The 18676-nt window shown below is 39.9% G+C and overlaps 1 protein-coding gene across 3 annotated transcripts in view; it reads right to left on the bottom strand.

The window, feature by feature from the left end:
• arhgef10 (Rho guanine nucleotide exchange factor (GEF) 10) overlaps positions 1-18676 on the bottom strand; it is a 143986-nt gene that overhangs the window by 59005 nt on the left and 66305 nt on the right. The window lies entirely within an intron of this gene.

The following is an 18676-nucleotide window of genomic DNA, read 5'->3' on the forward strand; positions in this document are numbered from 1 at the left end:
CCCTGGCTACTGAATCAATGCCTCTCCATTTCACTCAGACGGCACCAATAACGGGTACACAGAGCAGCGCAGTCCACCCTGGCACTCACTGTCACCCCACTTCTTCAACACTGACTCTGATTATCACAGCTGCTGTCTTGGTGAGAGTCATGGACCAATGAATCGAACTCATCATATATGCGAGGTTCAATCTGTCTCGTCTGTGGGAGCAAATGCATGTTAATGCCTTTTATTATTTTGGATATAATACTAACTGTGTAAATGTCAATACTATAAACTAGACACCAAAGATATGGTAAGATATTGTATTCAAAGAAGTTATTAAAGGACGAAGAATAACGTAGTTAGGGAACTGCATCATAGTGCAATGTCAAAGTCAGCAGCCCTTCCACAAACAATAATAATAACTAAAGAGCATTTTTATTAATATGTGGTTACATCGTCTGAGATTTTATGGGCAACAATAATCATTCTGCTTAGGATTAAAATGATATAATTAAGCTATGAAATAAATAACACGCTGAATAGATTCACATTTTAAAAAAGAAATATTTGTAATTGTCTATTTTTAAAGCCATATTCGTCATTTCAAAGATCATTTTATTTTATATATACATAAAAAAAACTGTCTCAAGATTTGACCACTTTTGAATTACGATGCACTCATTACTTTTATTGCTATACATACTATTTATTACTTCTTTTTTTTTTGCACAGGCCCAGTATAGTAGATTTTTTCCCTATTTATCTGCAACCAGATTGTTTTTATGACCGAAAATATTTATTTTGAACTTGGAATTAAAAAATAAATAAATAAAAAGCCATTGCAAGTGTACATTAATGTGTGTTTCTGAGCGGTCAACACAAAGAGGTGTGTGTATGTATGTGTGTGTGTGTGTGCGCGTGTGCATGAATGTGCCTTTATTCACTGTGTTTATATATAAATATACAACTGTATGTGTATGTGTGTGTGAGTGAGGTCATTAATTAGGACAGCAGGACATAGAAAAGACAGTGAAAAGCACTAACTTACCCAAACAAACCAATGTCCAGAGTCAAATAGCCATATACAAATAGCTAAAGCTCCCATTCATTAAACATGAGTCTCTCTCTCTCTCTCTCACTCTTACACACACACACACACACACACACACACACACACACAATACCACCCACAGTCAGCTACATTGATGCCACCCTGTTCTGGATGTGAAACAGGCATTGAGTAGTGAGTGCTTAAGTCAAGGGTCTAATCACAGCCCCCTGCCCCGTTCTCCACTGGCTATATTTCACAACACCATTCAGCTGCAGCAAGGCTCTTCATGCCTTAAGGCCTGACCGATAGATCAGTTGGCTGGTACTATACACCGATATTGGCACCATAATTTTATCGGTACCTGTGAAAACATCCAGATAACGCTCTGATAATCAATGCTTTTATAGATCATGGCATCTCCAGGATTTGAACTCACAACCTCCTGATGACGGTGCAAAACAAGCGGCCATTAAGTACACTATTTTTCAGGGTCAGCGGGAAAAAAAAAAAGCAAGTGTCCAACCTTTGACTTTCATCTCCCAATCTTTTCAGGAGACTTTCTTTAAGTTTCTCAAAGAAATCTGCAGGAATATTTTCACACACCTGCAAAGTTCAGTCTTAGAAGTTGGCTGCATTTTCTGCCTCAAACAATCCACGTAATCGCAAACACATTCAGTGATGTTGAGGTCTGGACTCTGGGGTGGTCAAGTCCATTGTTCGGAGAACAACTTCAGCTTTTTTTATTTGATTTGTAAAAGTTCTTTCTTTGGTCCATTTCCTTTTCTCAGTAACAGCTTTTTGCACCTACGCATCCTTTCAGACTCAGAGTCAAGTCAAGAGGCTTTTATTGTCATTCCATGTACGTACAAGTACACAGTGGAAGTTACGTTCCTCCAGGAACATGGTGCAACATGGAACAAAATAGTGCAGACATAAGTGTGCAAAAAATATAAACTAGAAACAGTATAAATATGATCATTAAAACAGACATTAGACAGCGTAAACAGACAGGACAGTGCAGTGCAGACTCCGCACTCAACCAATTGCTGTAGTTCAGAAAGTGAAATGTTTCCCGTTCACGGTTGATACAGGATTACAGCTGCTTTTCATATGCCAAATGTTCTCAGTGGTGACAGGTCTGGGCTGCAGGCAGGCCAGTTTAACACCTGGACTCTTAATACAGAGCCATGCTGTTGTAATACGTGCAGAATGTGGTTTGGCATTGTCTTGCTGAAATACTCAAGGCCTTCCCTGAAAAAGACGTCGTCTGGACGGCAGCATATGTTGCCAAAACATGTATATATCATTCAGCATTAATCGTGCCTTCACAGATGTGCCCATCACCCATGCCATGTGCACTAATGCACCCCTATACCATCATGAATACTGGCTTCTGTATGAGTTCAGGCCCAGAGAAGGTGGCAGCGTTTCCAGATCCTGCTCACATGTGGTTCCTTCTTTGCATTTTAGAGCTTTAACTTGCATTTGTGGATGCAGTGACTAACTGAGTTAACAGACAGTGGTTTTCAGAAGTGTTTCTGAGCCCATGCAGTGATTTCCACTACAGAATCATGTCTGTTTTTAATGCAGTGCTGCCTGAGGGCCCAAAGCTCATGGCCAGCATGTACTGGTTTTCAGCCTTGTCCCTTGCATACAAAGATTTCTCCAGATTCGCTGAATCTTTTAATGTTATCATGTACCGTAGATGATGAAATGAAAAAGTTCTTTACTATTTTATGTTGAGAAGCGTTCTTTTTGAATAGTTGCACTATTTGATGGTGCAGTCTTTCACAGAGTGGTGGACCCCTCCTCATCTTTACCTCTGAAACACTCAGCCTCTCTGAGATGCTCTTTTTATACCCAATCATGTTACTGACGTGTTGCCAATCAACCACCTGGTGTTTTTTAGCATTACTCAACTTTACCAGTCTTTTGTTGCCCCCTTCCCAACTATTTTGAAATGTGTTGTTGACATCAAGAAATGATAAAACCTTCAACATTTGATTTGTTGTCTTTGTACTATTTTTCAATGAAATATAGGGTTTAAATGATTTGAACATCATTGCATTTTGTTTTCATTTACATTTTGCCCAGTGTCCCAACTTCTTTGGAAATTGGGTAGTACTTTGGACAGAGGTGCCCAACTTTTTGCATACAACTATATAAAGAGGGGGCAAAATAAAGCAAAACAAATAAAAATGTGCCACTGTCCAATATAACACCAAATGTAGAACCCTTTTCAAAGCAAACAGACTGTGTGGATTCAAAACTGCTCAGCAACTTTTCAGAACTTATAAGAAGCTTAAAGTGAAGGAACTTCTTTGGTTACAACCCAGGATTCGTGTACAGCTTAGACTTAATCCCAGTCACTGACAGTAGGTAAAGAGCCACGGCAGCCCTTAGCAGTGAGATGGCACAGACACAGAAGAGCGTACTGTGTCCTGCCTATTTACCAGGCACTGAAGAGGATTTGAATCTGAATCAGCCTCCTGTGGCATTAAGCTTTAGCTTTATAATCGCTGTAGGCTGAGTCAAAGGCAGGCAAAGGCACATGAGCAGAGAGTTTAGGAATGTTTATGAATAAGTACAGCACTGTGCGAAAGTTTTAGGCATCTAAGCAAAGTTTTAAACAGTTGACCTCAGCAGTGAGTTTATCACAACATACATTAGAATAAAGTTGTATTCATAATTCAAACATAAAAACAAAAAGTAACAAGAATTTCTTGGTTCCATATTTTTCCTTGACACCTTCACAGCCGCCACAGAGACTCGTTAATATCATCAGTTACATCATGAGCTCAATTTACTGAGCACTGATTGGTCAAACCAGGAGCTGCTTTTTAACTACATATAATACTGGGCTTCCTCAAGGAGAGGCTTGGAAATGGGTAAACAAACACACCAACATCCAGAAAATCACTATATATACATACATACATACATACAAATGTGTCCTGGGTGCCTAAGACTTTCACACAGTACTGTATAAGAATAATGATGGGTATGAATTCGATGACTTTAAAGTCCTTCATTGTATGTTCACTCACTGGCCACATTCACTTTGAGCTCTACTTACCCTACAGCTCCCCTACACAGGTGTACAATTACAGCCTGTAGACAATCGGCTGCTGCACAATCGGCTGCTGCCTTCTATTCTACCCTCAATAAGGGTTCTACACAGTATCATGAACACTCAAAGAACCCTTTGCAAGATTAAAGAGTTCTTTGCATCATAAAAGAGTTCTTCAGATTGATGGAGAACGGCTGTAGATGGTTCTATATAGAACCTTTTTGTAAAGTGCTCTTTACAGCATTAAAAAAAGGGTTCAATACGGTTTGCCACAAGCCAAAGAACCCTATTTTGGTACTATAAACGAACCCTTTTTGCTAGGAGAGTACAGCACATCCTCCATGAATCTGAAGATTTGTGTGATGCAAAAACCCTTGAAGAACCCTCTTTTTAAAGTGTGTACCGAGTGTTAATCACTCAAAGAACCTTTTGAATGAGTAAAGGGTTCTTTACGTCATGTTCTTCAGACTTTAAGGCTTCTTTAGTAAAGAGAATGGTTATATATAGAACCATGAACACTCAAAGAACCTTAGTTCTCTGCATCGTGAAAGCGTTCTTCAGATAGATGGAGATTGTGCCTTAGATGGTTCTACAAATTTTCTTTACTAAGAACATTAAACAACCCTTGAATAACTTTCTTTTTTTAAGAGTGCAGATGGTTCTGTATAGAACCTTTCTGTAAAGTGCTCTTTACAACATTAAAAAAGGGTTCAATACAGTTCTCTTGCCACAAGCCAAAGAACCCTATTTTGGTACTATACAGAACCCTATTTGCTAAGAGTACAGCACATTCTACTTCAATCTGAAGAACCATCATGTGCTGCAAAAAAACCATTGAAGAACACTCTTTTTAAAAAGTGAACACTCTTAAAAAGATGGTTCTTCAAGGGTTCTTTAGCAAAGAAAATTGTTCTATATAAAACCATGGACACTCAGAACCTTTTGCAGCAGCATTAAAGGCTTCTTTCATCGTTAAAGGTTTACAAATGGTTGGAACAAATTTTCTTTACTAAGAACACTAAACAACCCTTGAATAACTTTTTTAAGAGTGCAGATGGTTCTATACAGAACCTTTTTGAAAAGGGTTCTATATAGCCCAAAAAAAGGGTTCCACTATTGTTACACACCAAAAAAAAACAACTTTTTTGGTACCATACAGAACCCGGCTAAGAGCACAACTTGACCAAGCATTATTCGGGTGGTGGAAAATTGACTGCTAGATCGAGAGTCATCCACCCCTAAAATATCCAGCCAAGAGGGAATCCGTGGTCAGAAACTGACCGCTGACGAAGAGCTGGATGGATAACTTAAACTGTGCTTTAACAGGTGAGCTAACTGTACACCAGCAAGGTGGATCTAAACGATAAGGGTTTCTAATAATGAGCATTCAACTGAAGAAGACCAGCCTGATATCATTTCTGATTTTCATTAAGACTAAAGTTGATACAGGACTAAACCTAATCTTCTCCGGCTACTGCAAGAAGATTACATGAGATTAAAGTTAAAAAAGCAGCTGGTCTTCTTCAGCTTAAATAAGAGCAGGAGCATTGGCCTCTTTGTGAAAGGTCCTGTAACTTTCTCACTGACATCACTCGCTCTCTGACAGCGTCGTTCTCCGGCCCTAACAAGCTAGGATGGCAGAAAAGAATGGGGGAGATGGAGGGCCAGGAGGAGGAATTTGGCGGTGGGAAAACTCCTGGATCTCCTTCTCCACTCGCCGCTCCAGGCAGCTAACCCCACAATTCACAAAGCCCCTGTGTTCCGTAACCATGGCGACGGCCCGGGCCTCCTTTGAGCCCAGTCGTGGAGATTCGTCTCTTTTTTCCTCCTCTTCTTCTTAGCTGGTTTGCTGGACAGCTTTCTCAGTGCCAGTGTTGGGATATAAACAGGTGATATGCAGCACTTCTCAGAGCAGTGGCTGCATTAAGGCAACATTAATGCTTCACTTTTAGTAGAGTAACGCTTAGCTTGGTTTAGGGTTTCGGTGAAAGAAATCGGGCGATATTATAATTGGCGTTGGCAGAAATCTGTCCAGTAAAGCACCAGAAATGTCTACTGAAATCTGGCTCACAAGGTCGCATGTTGTGAGTTGCCTGGCAACATAATTTCTGTGCAACTTTACAGCTACAAACTATCAAAGCTGCATGCAAAACATTTGACTGCAGTACTGTCAGACACATTAACGGGTCAGATCTTTGATGGCTTTACTCGGTCTGTAAAGTCATATGTGAGATGAAATGTACAAATTTGCAGCATGTTTATCATCTTTCTTTTCAGCTTTCATTGCAGTTCTTTTCTACTTATCTGTACTTTTAATATCTGTCTCTTTTTCAGCGTCACAATAAAACGTCTTGTTTGATTTTCTTAAAAAAAAAAGCCAAAGGATGTAAACACAAGTCCCACAAATAAAAAATGACAAATGATTAGGCCGATTTTATGACGCACATTTGCCAACAATAAATGGGAAAACATTCACTGTCCTGTATTCTGTCCGAACTGGGTTGCTGGGCTTTACGTATGTCTTGTGATGCTCTAATACAATAAGAAACAGGAGTTTGTGCAACTCTGGCTTTTCAAAGACGGGAAGAACGGTGAAATAACTGTAACATGCGGATGTGCACAAATATTACATATTACATAACAGTTAGGTCCGGCCACGCGAGCTGATTGGTTGAGAAGCGTTCTAGTCGTGCTGTTATTTCACCATAACATCACAGGTTTTTCACAAACACTATCACTCCGCTGAGGCATTGTTGCTTAGCAACGACAGCTGTAAGAGATGCTCAAGCCATTTGAACGGACACTTTTTAAGATCAAATTTGACGATTTGGTCCGACTCTGAAGATGAGACGACACCAAATTCCCAAACTGTCGTCACCACTGAGCAGCTTTTCAGTCGGCAGCTGTGACAGAAGAACCTAAACAACCTGGAATCAGCCGGAAATGAACCCAACACCATTCGCCAAACTATATGCCCTTTTTACTGTGAGCTCCAACACAATGTGGGTGATGAGCCCAGCGGTCAACCACTGGAACTTCATAATCGCTCCTGTGATGCTGGAGAAGATGAAACTGAAGCTTCAGAAGTGACTGGTGTTCGCTGGCCGTCATGATTGTTTACCTCTGGATGAGCCGCTATGTGAAGCACTGTTCTTTTGTGCATGCGGGTCGGTTCAGGAGCTGATCTGTTCAGACTGACGTCACATTTAAAAGATAATGTGAACAGCCCAACAGAAAAACTGGATTTGGTGACAAAATCAGATTTGGACAACTTTGCTCACCTGCCAGGTGAACATATGCATAGTTGCATATAATGAACAAACAAATGAATTATTTATATGGCAATTAATCGGCAGCTAAAATTCCATGATTATGACAGGATAATCAGAAATGTTAGGTTATTTTAAACGGCAAAGAAACAAAACATCAGGATGATGGAAATACTGTATTGTACACCATTAAAAAGAATTAAAGTCTGGCAAATGAAAAATGAGAATCATATTTTACAACTGGCAATCAAATCAGTCAGTGAACCACTGTTTAACCAAACCTTTTGGAGTCTAATTTAATGGAGTTTAATTTTGACCATGTACAATGAACACTGAGGCATTTGACACAGAACAGCTCTGCAGTACAGCACAGAGTAGAGCCGAGGTCTGTTGCACTGTAGAGTCACACCTCAGCATATGCTGAAACCACAAATGTGCCAAGGCATGGATTTCTAAGGAGGAAGGCTTACATGCTGAGATTCAGCATCAGCTTAACAGCATCCTCACACCACAGGAATTGAAAAGGCACGACTAAATGACATGACAAATAAAAACTGCATTACGCAACTCTAAAACACATCAGGCACAAACTACAGCAGTACCAAATAAATCCTACGGCTTGAAAAAGAAGGTGTGGGTTTAAAAAGATCTGGGTTATATGCAACACAACACAATAAGCAAACCAAAACCAGTCAAACGCGTCAGGGCCGGTGTACAATCATCATGCAGAATTGTTTTTAAAATCCACTAAGCTTGTCGTGATTAGGTGTACAGCTGTGCTAGCCTTCGCCCTCCTAGAGCTGGGGGGATCATGTGATTGGGGGAGTCCTGACTAGTGGGTGGAATTGGACACATTTAAATCGGGAAGAAAAAATACTACTACTGTCTACTTGTCAATACACCATATTATACATTGCCTAGACATTTGTTTTTGTGATTATATATATTTCCTGTGTAGGCGTTTACAGTGACTGGTGACCCGTCCAGGGTGTATCCGGCCTTCCACCACTGATAGGCTCCAGCCCCCTCCCGCGATCCAGAAGGATGAATGGCTTAGAAGATGTGTGTGTTTGTGTGGTTACAGTCATAGTAAAGAGTTCATGTACGACTGAATGCTTTGTAGCTCGTAATGGGTCAAAGAATGTTTGCAGATATTTTCGTAGAAATGTATAAGAATAGTTAACAGTGTTAACAGTTCCTTAAGAACTTGTACGCTGTAAACTCTATCAACACTGAATACTGTTTGGACTCTCAGGTCTTTAAGCCCAGATAGATTTGAATATGTTTATAAAGCCTTGTGCAGAACGATAGCGGAGATTGATTGCTTACGTCTGCAAATATCCAGCAGGAGGAGCTCTTGGCAAAGGTGAAACAGCATGCTTTCGACTACGTTCACTAAACAAGCGTGAAAAATCACGTCAGAGAGATCGGATTTGAGAAATGAGGCTTGTAATGTGAACGTAGCTTTAGTTTTACTTGTTTTATTATTCCCAAAACCACCTCAAACCAACATCTCTAAGCTTCTAAAGTAAACAAGTTTTTTTTTTTTTCTTCACTCTGACTTGATGCTAGAAGATGTCGCTGCTCCTTTGGCACAAACAAGCTTGCCTCTGCTACAATGAATGGATCTGTGCTGCACTTTAAATATGAAAATAGGTTATCCAAATCTATTTCAAAATAGTTTATTTTGCACAAATTTGAGCTTGGAAGCAAAATTAGCCTGCAAATTGCATCCTAATTCATGTCAATGTCGGCTCGTTTTCTGCCCTTTTGCAGCTGCACAGCAGAATTAGATTTTTTGGTAAATATAAAGTTTGGCTTTTTTTTTTCTTTTAAAACAGTTTTAATAATAAACTGTGGACTTCAACTGCTAATTCACAATTTAACCCTGAAGATTGGCATGCAGACTGCTGGACTTCATAGCAATGACAACAATCTGGCCTAGTTAGTAGCTAACGAAAAGGCAATAAGAAAGGTTTAAGAAGAGCATTCATAATTTGGAGACAAATGTACTTAATTGCATTTCTCATTACTCCAACTGGTTTCCTGATACGTTTAATATGTGACAAGAAACTGTCAAACACTGAAAAGGCACAATGCCTGAAGTCAAATTTTCTCGTTCCACCTTAAAGGGTGCAGCAGTTACATTCTGGCGCCTCAGGCACCATTAAAGGTGGAACGGGAAAATTCAAACAAGAGGCTGGCAAAGGAGAAGTGACTTCAGCCTCGTAAAAAAGTTGAGAGAGATTTATAAGAGGCTTTTCTACTTTTGGGGAAAAGTTTCCTGCCAGAGATGCGAGAAAAGCGGCTGTATCTGAGCTAAAGCTTCAAGCAAAACAAGTCATTCTGTAAAATGTAATTCTGCGTTTCAATTTCTATTATATTTTCAGTCTATACTAGGACATCGGCACATACTGAGACATATTTACAGCCAAGATGGCTGTAACGGACTCCTAAGGTGGTTTGATTTTTGTTGAAAGGACAAAATGGCTTTTCTTAACATTTGGGTTGCTGACCCCTGGTCTATGTCCAAGTCTCATCTACAGATTTCTGTTTCCCAATTACAGATCAACTTTTATTAATGTTTTTTCAATGGAGAATCCTACCCTGACTAAACTGAGCCTACATCGCTTTCCTAATTGAACCTATGCGTATGCAGCAGAGCATTTCATAATGGAGGAGCTCATTAAACTGGAGAATGGTTTTAGACTGCAGCTGCCCTGGTTCCAGTGTGTGAGCAATCCGTAGTGAAGTGTTTTGTGAGGACACCGCCTTCGCCTACACTTCAGTACTACTCTCCAAACTTTTCCTCTTAGCCTTTACGCACTTACTCAGTTCCCTTTCTTTCTCTTTCTTGGCTAGCAGTTTCTGTCCTGGAAGGACTGGTTAATGGATAGGTTGAAAAGCTACATTACACCGTTATGACTACTCATTTTAAAAATTAAATAAATAATCAATTCCAATGTACACTCTCGATGAATCATCTTGGTGAGCAGGATATCTGCAGGTCATCATCAGCGCAGGTTTAGCCAATTCTCTACAAGTAAGAACTTTAAGCACTCAGGTCACTTTTGTGTGTATTACTGAAAGAGAGGAAACCCACACCAGCAGGATCTCACAAACTGATGTATGCTTGTAGTCACCAATGTCAAGTAGAACCAAATGTTTGCTGTGACAAATTATACAACAGTTAGTTCTGGCCACGCAAGCTGACTGGCTGAAAAGCGTTCTAGCTGTGCTGTCATTTCGCCATAACATCACCACTGAGCAGCTTTTCAGTCGACAGCTGTGACAGAAGAACAGTTAAACAACCTGGAATCAACCGGAAATGAACCCAACTGGAACAAAACAACATTAATACTGATCTGGCAAAAAAATGACAAAACTGAGCTAAACTTGATATTGTGGCAGTTTTATGCGTCAGTCTGCACTTAGGAACTATAATTTGATGGAAGGAACTGCGAACATTAAAACATATTAAACGCTGTGTTCATGGACCAGTTTATTAATTTCTTACTTTATTTATTTAACTGTTGTATAATAATAATAGAGTACTCGAGGTTGTGTGTTATCGCGAATAATATATCGCAGCTGTGACGCGACCAAATCAAAGCAATAGAACATATTCTGTGGCGCTGATTTGCGATGAAATGTTTTATTGCTTTGATTTGCGACCAAAAGTTTTATTGCTTTGATTTGCAACCAAATCACAATCAAAGCAATAGAACATTCGAGGTTGTGTGTTATCGTGAATAACATCGTGGCTATGATGCAACCAAATCACAGCCGTGATGTTATTCCAAGATAACACACAACCTCGAATGTTCTATTGCTTAACTTGCTGAACTAACAAGCTTCATTAGCCCTTTTTATCCCGTTCTTCTGTGGTCAGGACCACACAGGACCACCACAGAGCAGCTATTATTTGGGTGGTGGATCATTCTCAGCACTGCAATGACACTGACTGGTGGTGGTGTGTTAGTGTGTGTTGTGCTGGTCTGAGTGGATCAGACACAGCAGTGCTGCTGGAGTTTTTAAACACCTCATCGTCACTGCTGGACTGAGAATAGTCCACTAAAGAAAAATATTCAGCTAAGTGTCCTGTGGCCACTGATGAAGGACTAGAGGATGATCAACACAACCTGTGCAGCAACAGATGAGCTACTGTCTCTTTTTTATCTACAAGGTGGACTGACAAGGTAGGTGTGTCTAACAGAGTGGACAGTGAGTGGACACAGTGTTTAAAAACTCCAGTAGCACTGCTGTGTCTGATCCACCCGTACCTGCTCTGTGGTGGACCTGTGGGGGTCCTGATGATATCTATAAAACAGTATGTTATTTTTCAGGCAACACATATTTATTGTCTGGCTATATTAAATAAATACCCAAATAACCATCAAAATAATCCCTAGACTACATTATTAATACTATAATATAAATATAAAAATATTTTAATTTACAAACTAAGGCTATGTTTGCTATGTTGCTTCCTCTCTCGCTCCGTCTTCCATGAAGCAGTTACCTCTTTACAACTATACCCAGCCAGCTCAGAGAGAGCAGATGAGAGAGCATCATCTACTCCTTTAACTCCCACTCCTCCATCCTGCCTTTCCTGAGGGGCTAAAATAGCAGAGCCTTTCCAATCATAATTCCTCTAAAAAGGCCTGAACCGGCACTTGGTTAGAGATACTCTGACCTTAAAAGTTCATCTAGGATGAAAGTCAGAGAAGGATTGCGTTAAGTGTAGAGACAGAATTAGGACTCGGTCATAAATCTAACTTTTATTTAAGCTGTCAGACATGCAAGTGATTCTGAGTGCATTTCAATGAGGTAATGAGGTAATTATTTATATATATATATTTATTTATTTTTACCCAGGACTGTCCTCTAACTGTCAGTGAGAGTCAAATACAGCAGCAAGTTGAGGAAATACTCTGCACTTTTAATGGTGTACTGAAGTAAAGCTCCTGGAAAATAATGAATTGAATACCAATAAACCTGCACAGATCTACATGGACCTATACTGTGAGTGGTAGGACTGTGTTGCAAGCACATTTAATACTTAATCAAAACTGTGCAGTTGTTAGAGCAGAGCAGAGCTGTGACTACGTGGGCAGTAGAGAAGCGCTCTGAACGAGCAGATGGTAAAGCTCTAGGTCTACTGGAGTAACACATTTCACAGTGACTCACTGAAACAGTCAGATTCTCAGGGCTTCTGTGCAGAATGTGCGCACTGGCATTACCCAAATGTGCCTCTGCAACATCAACTGGTAGATACTGATCTACCAACTGGTAGTCTGTACAATAGCACTAACTGGTAGAGCCGCACCAGCCAGTAGACCACCTCTAACTGGTAGTTCAGCATTGGTCTGTAGAATAGCACTAACTGGGAGAACAGTACCAGCCAGTAGATCAGCACTAACTAGTAGTTCAGCACTGATTGGTAGAACAGTACTAGCTAGAAGATCAGCGCTAACTGGTAGATAAGCACTAGCTGGTAGAACAGTACTAGCCAGTAGATTCAGAGCTAACTGGAAGTTCAGCACTAGTTGGTAGAATAGCACTAATTAGTAGACCAGCATTAGCTGGTAGATCAGTGCTAACTGGTAGTTCAGCATTGTTCTGTAGAATAGCCCTAATAGGTAGAACAGTACTAACTAGTAGATCAGTGCTAACTGGTAGTTCAGCACTGGTCTGTAGAATAGCCCTAATTGGTAGAACAGTACTAAGCAGTAGATCAGCGCTAACTGGTCTATAAAATAACGTTAACTGGTAGAACAGCACTGGCTGGTAGTGCAGTGCTAACTTGCAGAGAAGCACTAGCTGGTAAACCTAGACTAGCCAGTAGAGCAGAACTGGTTCACAGAGAAGCTCTGCATTGATATGGGGCCTAAAACTGCCTGATGGAAGCTTTGTAGGTTAGTGGGTCAGAAGAAGAGAGCGCCTGGAGGATAGAACAGATCTCATTTCCTGCTGGAGAGTCAGTGATCACTATAAACACTCTGAAATGTCCATTCATACTGGGGAGTCAGGAATACGGAGACACTTGAGCCAAGTACTTCTACTTGCAAGCTTTGGCAAAAGTAATCCCAATCTTTCTAACTAAAGCCTTTGAATTAAAAGCATCAGCCTAAGATATCAGTGGGGAATAAATCATACTGGAGGTAATGACAACAAAAGAAAACAGTTCTGAAAATGTTTGTCCTCTTTCGGAAGTGTTTTCTCTGTGCTGCATTTTCCACAGTAAATATAAGGCCGTACTGTGGACGACCAGGAACCACAGCTATGAACTTATTTTGGACCTTCCTAAAATAAGGTCTGGCAGACATGCAGTATCAGACACCAACACACTACAGATCCGACTGGGAGAGATGTTTAACAGAATTCACTAAAATACAGCATCAGAGTCCAGTCCAACAATCCCACTACATACACAACCCCACTAAGCAGCACTCTCATTAAAATTAAACAGTGGTAATACTAAACATTAACCTCAACTCTTAATTACTTTGAATTAATCTGAGGTCCCACCACCCACCGATGTGTCTAATATATCACCGTTGTGGGAAGAAAACCTTGTATCTCCATTTTTGATGTTTTTCAGTTTTTGACCTAATTTGAAAATAGTTATTACCCTTTACATTGTATGTAACCTTCATGATGAATGGACTAATAGAAATGACCCAAAATGACTTGGAAGAAAATCTTGTTCCATTGACTTACATTAACAGTAAAGTAGGTTTTTTCCTTCTCCTGTAAAGTTACCATTTTGGAGATACGAGATTTTATTCCAACAGCAGCGATATGCTCACAAGCACCTTATAATGAACACTACTAATACTACGTAAGGCCTCTAAACAGCCTTAACTCTTCATGGCATGGATTCCACGGGATATTGGAAGCATTCTTTTGAGATTCTGGTCCATGTTGACACGACTGCATCACTTTAATGGTGCACTTTAATGCTGTAAATCTCCTGCTCTACGACATCCCAAAGGTGCTCCATTGGATTCAGATCTGGTCACTGGACATTCCACTGAAGAACACTGAACTCTCTGAATTGTCATGTTCATGGAACCAGTTTAAGACAGCTTTTTGTGTGACATGGTGCGTTATCATGTGGGAAGTAGCCATTGGAAGGCAAATCGTGGCCATGAAGGGATGCGCAAGGGTCAGCAACAACACTCAAATAGGGCGTGGCATTTTAGTGTTGATTGATTGGTATTGATGAGCCCCAAGTCTGCCATGAAAACATTCCAAACTCCATTACACCACCTACTCCAGCCTGGACGTCTGACACAAGGCAGGGTGGGTGGATGGATTCATGCTGCTGGCACTAAATTCTGACCCTACCATCTGTGAGCCTCAGCAGAAATCAAGATTCATCAGATTATGCTACATCTTTCTAGACTTCAACTGCCCAGTTTTGCTGAGCCTGTGGCCACTGCAGCCCCAGCTTTCTGTTCTTGGCTGATGGAAGTGGAACCTGATGTGGTCTTCTGCTGTTGTAGCCCATCCACCTCAAGGTTCGACGTGACGCTCATTTTCTGCTCGCCACAATTGTCCAAAATGGTCATGTGAGTTAGTGTAGCCTTTCTGTCAGCTGGAATCAGTCTGACCATTCTCCATTGACCTCTCTCATCAACAAAGCATTTCTGTCTACAGCCGTGCTGCTCACTGGATGCTTTTGCTTTATTAGACCATTAGTACACTCTAGAGACGCTTGGGCGTGAAAATTCCAGGAGATCAGCAGTTCAAAATTCACATTTTTTCCCCCATTGTGAAGGTTGATATGAACATGACCTGAAGCTGCTGGCCTGTATTTGCATAATTTCATGCACTGCACTGCTTCCAAACAGTTGGCTGATTAGATAATTGCATGAGTCGGTGCACAGGTGTTTCTCATAAAGTGCTCGCTAAATGTTGGTCTAATTTAACTATTTCGTCTTACTTTAACTTAATTCAGAGATCTGTTCTATATCAGTACTGTATGTATTTATATATAAAGCCCAGCACACTAACGAAGCACAACTACTGGCTGAAAAAGCAGCAATTTAACAATGTCCACATGCAGAAGAAGAAAAATACGCAGTGCTGTCACTAAATATCGCCCTCTTCCAGCAGATGCTTTAGGGAGGCCTCCATGAGGTAGTCTGGAAAGTAGAAAACCCACAAGACCACAGGAAGGAAACCCCGATCATGAGCTACGTCGAGCTGCTTTTTCTCTCTATTTTCTTTCTCTGCTTCTCTCTATGTGGTGATTAAGTGACCTCTATCCTGCTCTTATACTCCACTTAAGTGAGGTGGATGAGGAACTTTTGCTCTGTGTTGATACCATAAGTAGCACATGTGCCCAAAGATTTGTGGGTGACCAGCTGACCAGGTGCTTTTAAGACAACCTTCTTGTGGAATGGAAAGCAGGGGCCAAACCAGGTTGAGAAGCAAATATATTAATTAAGCTAGATTTAAGACGGGGCTCGGGGGCAGATCGCAAAGCTCGAGCTCTGCCGAGGGACGTGAGTAACACAAGCGATGGCGGGATTTTCAAATAAAGATATCAAAATCTATACCTTGGCTTCTGTTCAGATTCCTGCATGGTACTTTTTCAGATATCAATTCTAATATCAATGCCATGACTTTGCTTTTTATTCCTGAACTATACTTTTTCCCTGATACGGATGCCAATATTGATACCTCGTCTTTGATACTGCCTCAATAACTTTTTCCTAATATTGTCAGCAATACTGACAATACTGACACCTTCACTTCATTACCTATTCCTAAACCGCACCTTTCTGGCTCTGATACTAAAATTGATTCATTGACATTTATTCAGATTCCTAAACTATACTTTCTCTTATTCCTTGACTTTGATTTTTATTCCTGAAGGGTACTTTATTAAAAGCTTCTTTTAAATCACAAACTGAAAGTGGCTTTGGTCTAAATGAAAAAACAAGTGTATGGAACGTCATTGATTACTTTGTTATTTAATTTTGGAACAAGTATCATAAACGGAACGCATAAGCTGGAAAAATTTGAATACACTTGGGCACTGAAATTTAGTACTGACTGACACAGTATTTTGTCAAAACCTAGCAGTACTACAGAAATTCAGTTGTCCAGTAATTCAGAGTCCTGTCTCTCTCCAATGTATAAATATCTAATCCTTCTAGAGCCCAAAACATGACCTAAGTCTCTGTAAGTCAGTGCTAGGACTGTTTTCCAACATTGCATTTCATTGTGAATGTTCAACCACAGCCTACAGCACGTCAATTTCATCCTGAGGCACATTCGCTGATTTACCTATAGAACAGAAAATGGAAGCCAGTGAAACAAATGAACGAAATGCAGAACAGATGTACACACATGCTGATGTTTGGGAGTCAAGCAACGAGCAGCACAACTCCCATGAGCACAGTCCATCTTCATATAGGCCAACAGTCCCTTACAATGTCTGTTTCACTGTGAAACACTACAGTTCAAATCAACCTTTATTTCGGCCCTGAAGTACCTTCAGGGTGACCCTCATTTACAGCGTAGCTGAGCACGTTAAATATGAATTGAAAAAGTGAAAATGAAATGTAATCAGTAAAAACAAGTCAAGACCAACAAAACTACGACCCAATCCCATTTCTTCTTTTTACCCCTTGGACCTGAGTTACAGGGGGTAGTGGTTGAAATCTTGCCCAATGAAATGGGACCCTCAAAAAAAAAAAAAAAAAAAAAACATTAACAGCTACTAGCTACCATCTTCACTGATAGCAGAGGAGGGTGAAGTTCAGCTCCTCACTGCTGGACTTTAGTTACATTTAGGGCATCATGTGCCTTCAAAGAGGGGGACAATTATTTATTATCACCCATCGCTAATTCTTCAGTGATATGAAGCTGAAGTCAGATATTCACCAGATTCTTGTTAGAATTTTCCCATTCCACCTTAAATGATGCAGCAGTTACATTCTGGCACTTCAGGAGTCAATACTGCTGGACTATTTAAGGTGGAACAGGAAAGTTAGCTAGCTAGCTAGTGAAACATTAGCATGCTATTAGCAATTTTTTATGCTTGTTATGAAGAAAATGGCCGTAATACACTGAAGCAACATTAAACTAAGATAAAACAGTGGTTAATATAATTTTCTAATAGAGAAAATTCTTACAACTGTGAGTTTCTTTGGTCACTTGCACAGCCATCTTGCCGGTTTTTCTTTTTTCCCCATATGGAGGGTCACATAGCCCTAACACTTCGGCATATTCATCCATCTCAACAAAAATTGGGACATCCTACCCCTAGACGTGAACGCACAAAACACAGAGCTAAAGGCTAAGTGGTACAGGAAAGGGGTGAAATGGGATTGGGCCTATGTGATCAAAGAAACTTTCTGGATAAAACAAAACAGGCTTAAAGAAGAAACAGGAGGTAAAACAGCAATAAAAAATATAACGAAAACAAAGTAAAAAGAAAAAACAACTAAGATAATAATAATTAAGAAAAGCTATAATATCTTTACAGATAAAATGATTCAATAAAATAATAAAATAAATCAGAACACTAAAAGAACTCACATCAAATAAAATATCTGCAGGCTGAGTTCAGGTGGTTGGAAATGAAGTTTAGCAGAGTTCCCTGTAATGTAATCCACTGTAGCTGTAAAACTGCAGCTCAAAGCAGATTTTCCCAATTCGGTAAGAACTCCAGGATCCTGACAGGTGATCCAGTCACAAGAGCGAGTTTAATAAATACCGTTAGCTACAGGCTTCATTCGTCTGCTGTAGTCTACAGTTGTCCATTAATATTTTCAAGCAAGATCAAAGTAATGAGCTCTTTTAGATTTCAGTAGTTGCAAGTTTATTATTTAATTTGAAAAGGTAATTAATAATTGGGTACAAAACCTATTTATGTCTTTTAATTTGATCTTTTTTTTGTCTATTACTGTAAAACATTTTCACCTGTCTGTAAAGCACTTTGAGCTGCCACCGTATGAAAAGTGCTCTAAAAATATTACTGAATATATTAAATGTGTTACTACTTATAACATTATTATCATTATTATTGTTATTATTATTATTATAACCATTATTAGTAGTTTTATTAGTCATTACTGCCAAAAGTAGTGGAATTACAAAGTATCCCCAAAGTAGAGCAAACAGTGAGAGCACGGCCAAATTTTCTCTAAAACTCAAACAATTTTGCCAAAAAACGACAACACTGACTTAATGCAAACATGCCCTAGTGTTAAAGTTACTTACAACCTAGAAGTCAAATCACGAGTAAAAGCATATCAAATGCAGTACCAAAGCAACAGC

The sequence above is a fragment of the Pygocentrus nattereri genome, chromosome 10 (genome assembly GCF_015220715.1).
Source record: "Pygocentrus nattereri isolate fPygNat1 chromosome 10, fPygNat1.pri, whole genome shotgun sequence".
Lineage (NCBI taxonomy): Eukaryota > Metazoa > Chordata > Actinopteri > Characiformes > Serrasalmidae > Pygocentrus > Pygocentrus nattereri.